This window comes from Spermophilus citellus (genome assembly GCF_964194105.1).
Source record: "Spermophilus citellus genome assembly, chromosome: 12".
Lineage (NCBI taxonomy): Eukaryota > Metazoa > Chordata > Mammalia > Rodentia > Sciuridae > Spermophilus > Spermophilus citellus.
Window position 1 is genome coordinate 100,059,613 of NC_138198.1, and position 5,505 is coordinate 100,065,117.

Genomic DNA, 5,505 nt, shown 5'->3' on the forward strand with positions numbered 1-5,505 from the left:
GTCTAACAGAACAGCTGATTTCATTTAGGCATCTTGTTTTAATTCAGTTTTGATTAGTGTACAACCATATTTTATGTAATTATTACAGGGATTGTACACTGCTCAACTTAATTTTTTAGTTAATAATGTTATAAATACTTTTTCTTGTTGCTACATAGAGTTCTTTGTCAGTATTTTAAAGAAGCTATATAGTATCTTATTAAGTTGAATAGATTACTTAATTATTATGTGAAAATATAAAGTTTATAAAAATAGTGACCCAGAAATTCCATTTCGGTTTTCTACATAAAGGAATTGAAAACTTTATACCAAAGAAGACACTTGCACCTCCATGTTTATGGCAGCACTATTCACAATAGCCCAAACTAAATTCAACTCAGATACCCTTCAGCAGATGAATGGGTGAAGAAAACATGGTGTATTTACACAACAGAATGCCAGTTGGATATAAAGACAATGAAATCCTGGATGCATCTAGACACATTGTATTGAGTTAAACAAACCAGACACTGAAAGCAAAAAAAGTACTGCATGTTCTCAGTCAATTAAGGATGGCAACAGGTTACCCCTGTAGAATAGAAAAGTGGTCTCTAGAGTTGTGAAAGGGAAAGAGGAAGTGGGGACAGAAAGAATTAAGAGGAACTTGTAGAAACTGGGAAGGGTGCTGGGGAAGAGGAACAGGTGGAGGGGGGTCAAGAGTACAAGAAGGTGGATGGAAAGGATTAATATGCATCCATGTATAGAAATATCACAGAGAATCCCACCAATTTGTACAATTAATATGTTAATAATTACCATTAAAAAATAATTATCATTTAAAAGTTATAATAAAATTGTTAGCAAATAAACAAAAGCTATAATATAGATAGTGCTATTGCAATGACTATTTTGTAAGAATATTATTTCCTTGACATAATACCAGAAACCATTAGGTCAAAAAGTGGGAGTATTATTCATATTAATGTGGGTCAAGTTTCATATATCTCTATCACCCTGCAAATTCGTTATGTGCTAAGCTTACAACAATACAGATTCAGCCTAACATTAGGTTCTAAAGAGTGAATTTTATTTTGTAATTATTTGCTAACTTAGATGTAAAATGCAATCATATATTTTATTTCCATTTTTTTGCCATCTTTTTAGAAACTACACCCCATTTCTTTATCAATTTGCCTACTTAAAAACATTTAAAATTTTTTTTTCTATTTAATATCTCTGAATCCTAGTGATGGATAAAGCTTAAGCTATAGCTTGAGCTCCTAACAATACTCTAATTAGACACAAAATTAAATATTTCTAAAGGAGAAAACTCTCCATATCTGATATGTCACTGGTGGTGGGATATAAACCTTAAAAGAGCACACTACAGGGATACTGCCACATCGATGTTCATAGCAGCACAATTCACAATTGCTAGACTGTGGAATCAACCCAGATGCCCTTCAATAGATGAATGGATTAAAAAATGTGGCATTTATACACCATGGAGTATTACGCAGCACTAAAAAATGACAAAATCACGGAATTTGCAGGGAAATGGATGGCACTAGAGCAGATTATGCTTAGTGAAGCTAGCCAATCCCTAAAAAACAAATACCAAATGTCTTCTTTGACATAATGAGAGCAACTAAGAACAGAACAGGGAGGAAGAGCAGGAAGAAAAGTTTAACATTAAACAGAGACATGAGGCGGGAGGGAAAGGGAGAAAAAAAAAGGAAATCACATGGAAATGGAGGGAGACCCTCATTGTTATACAAAATTATATATAAGAGGTTATGAGGGGAATGGGATAACAAACATGGAGGGAAATGAATTACAGTAGATGGGGTAGAGAGAGAAGATGGGAGGGGAGGGGAGGGGGGATAGTAGAGGATAGGAAAGGTAGCAGAATACAACAGTCACTAATATGGCAGTATGTAAAAATGTGATGTGTAACCGATGTGATTCTGCAATCTGTATTTGGGGTAAAAATGGGAGTTCATAACCCACTTGATTCTAACGTATGAAATATGATTTGTCAAGAGCTTTGTAATGTTGTGAACATCCAATAAATAAAAAAAAAATAATTGTTAAAAAGGGCCCAGGTGAACTCCAGAACTGTCCCTAGTGTGCTGAAACCCTCATTCTCTTGGCACAGCAAAACACTTCAGGCAGGAATACATGGATATTCTGTGGGCTCTAGGAGGGGGACTTCAGCCTCATTTACTTTTGCCCTTAATAGGGAGTTCATCAGAATGAGCTTTGTAACAGGGGACAAAAATTTCTTTAGCCACAACACTCTGACCTTAACTGTCAGCTGTTGGTATCTGTGACCTTGTGGGAAACTGGGTTTCTACACAGCCGGTCATGCTTGGAAAGAGGAACTAATGTCAGTTTACTTATGTCAGGTTGCCCAGATGGAGTTTCCAGGATTGGTAGAAGGGGATCATTCATCGGATTACATGTTTGTATGTCCACAGGACTCAAATGAGATAAAACCCTTGGAACCATTTTGAAATATAATATGATAGGTCAAGTTCCAAGTGATTCCTGACAGTAACATTTCTCTATTAACAAAGGGCATGGAATGATGGTTTCCGAGTATTTTGTAATTCTAATGTGGGTGTAAAGAGGTATTTGGTTGGGGGGGGGGGGAGGAAAGGGGAGAGAGAGAGGGAGAGAAAAAGAAAACTCACATTGGAGATAGCAAGGTCAGAAATCTGATAAATCACATAATAATTATAAAGAAAAGCAAACATTACCTACTGCCTATTTGAAGTATATTTATATATTAGATAATTGCATGGCCTTTTTTTTAATTGCATGACTTTTTAAAGATTGAAAACTTGAGTTTTAATTTGACAATAATCACTCCTGCCAATTTAAAAGCTTTCCATTTCAAACATTACTCTAATGCTCTGGTGTGATATGATGCATATTATCTTATTAATGTTCATACCTGTATTTCTTTTCTATGATCAGAATGAGATTAGAATCAACAGATCAAAACTTCAAAATGAAACTTTTTTCTTCTGAGGTGTTTTAGTAGAAAGCCAGTTACTTCCATATTTACTTGTTGATATATTTATTTATTCTAATTAGGTATATATAACAGCAGAATGTATTTTGATTCATTGTACACAATTGCTGCACAACTTTTTATTTCTTTGGTTGTACACAATGTACAATCTCACCATATGCGCAGTCATACGTGGACCTAGGATAACGATGTCCATCTCATTCCACCATGTTTCTTGCTTCCAGTCCCCCTCAGTTACTTCTTTTTAAAGATTAATTTTTTATTGAAGTTTAACTACCTGCACAAAAGTGAGCATAGCATAACAATATATCTCAGTTTCCAAAAAGTGAACACACATGTATAATAGGCATCAGATGAAGGAATCAAAGTTAACCAGTTCCTATCAAAAGTAACCACCATCCTCTAATTCCATGAATTAGTTCTGCCTGTTTGTAAAATTTATATACAAGTGCAACATTCACTCTTTTGTATTAGCTTTCAAAAGATAATTAAATTTTATTAGAGAATCTCCATGTGTGCAAAGAATATATTTGACTATTACTTTTCCAATAAAATTCTTTTGCAGTTACATAAGCCATGTGTGATCCTTATGGAAAATAGAAAAATATAGAGGAGTAGGAAAAAAACAATGATCATTCATATTCTTATCACCCCCAAAGCAAGTATTTCAGCACATTGCTTTCTAGCATTTTATCCATGCATTCATTAACTGATAAATTTGTGAAAGCTGTCAGAATAAAAATAGAGTAGCTCATGTCAACACTAACAACAAAGCCACAATAGCCAGGAGGTTATGAAAGAAGGGTTCTTCTGCATGACTGCCTGATAATAAGTATCACAAAAGACTCTGCCAGACCACAAGCTTGCATACAGGACACTGTGACCTTGCACATAAAGTACTTCTGAAATGACATCTGCTCACCAACCACTCTGTTCAACCTCAGAATGACCTCACTCTGATTGTGATCAAGAATTGTTTCAAAATACAAGATGTAGTCCTCCTCGTTTTTGTCTTTAAAAACTTCACCTTGCCTCAACCCCTTTGAATATGCCCATAGTTTACTCTGGTGTGCATATTCTCATTGCAATGCTAGTCCCAAATAAACATCATTATTCTTTGGAGAATCTCTCACTGACTTTTCTATTTTGGATTGACAAATTTATGCATCAAATATTTATGGAGCGTCTATGATATGTAGTCATTATGCTACACTAGAAAAACATGGGCAAACATAGTTGTTTTTACATAGTTAAAATGAAATACCTCATAAACTTTTAAATAATGCCTTTTTACTTAACCTTGTAGCATAGATGCTATGAAATTCTATGTGGCTGGTTAAAACAAGGGCATGCAGGAGGAGAACCCACAGTTAGGTGGCAGCTCTCAGGTCTTCAATGTTTTTCTTGGTTCTTGCCATCTCTCCAAAAGAACAAAGGGTTTCCCCTGTATCCCCTGGTGAAGGAGGTGATAGGAGAGGAAAAGGAAGAGATGCTAATCGGTTCCAGTAACAGGTTCCTGCATGTCCCATGATGGTAGACATAAGGGAATGAGCTGGGCTAGTGACTGATAAATGAGAGAATAAGGACTCTGGGTCTTTCAAGCTCAGTGCAATCTAGGGATTAGGAAATCTGAAAATTAGGACAGTGACGAGGGAGTGACTAGGGGTAGAAAATGGTCAATCCAGGAGGCAGCAAACTAATCTGAAGGTTAGATATAAAGAAGATTGGGTATTTCTTTAGTTATTATTATTTAGTAATAATAATACTAAATAATATTATTTAGTATTTTGTCATTGTGACCAAAATAGCTGACACAAACAACTTAAAGGAGGAGAGGTTTATATTCCCTTATGGTTTCAGAGGTTTCAGTTCATGGATTACAGGATCTAAGACAGAAACATCATGTTGAAGGAAAGCTGCTCATCTCATGGCAGCTGGAGGAAGAATGAGCAAGGAAAGGGCCACGGACAAGATATAGTCATTCCCAAGGGCATGCCCCAAGATACCTACTTCCTCCAACCATGCCCCACCTCCCTACAGTTTCTACCTTCTCCAGTACTTTATTCAAATTATTAATCCATCAAAGGGACGAATTCACTGATGAGGTCAGAGCCTTCATGATCCAATCACTTTGTTTTTTTTTAAATTTATTTTTAAATTATTTGAGTTATAGATGGAAACAATATATTTATTTTATTCACTCATTTCTTTTTATGTGGTGCTGAGGATTGAATCCAGTACCTCACACGTGTTAGGAAGTGCTCTGTCACTGAGCTATAACCCGAGCCCTGATCCAATCACTTTCTAAAAGTCCTACTTCTGTTGCCCTGGGGACCAATTCTTCAGTGCATGAATATTAAGGAGAAATTCAATATTCAAACCGTAAGAGTATTTATATGATCAGAAAAAGAAAGAAGAATCAGAGAGAAATTGTATGTGCTGTGATCTGAATGTGTTTCCCCAACTTTCTACATTGAAAATAAATC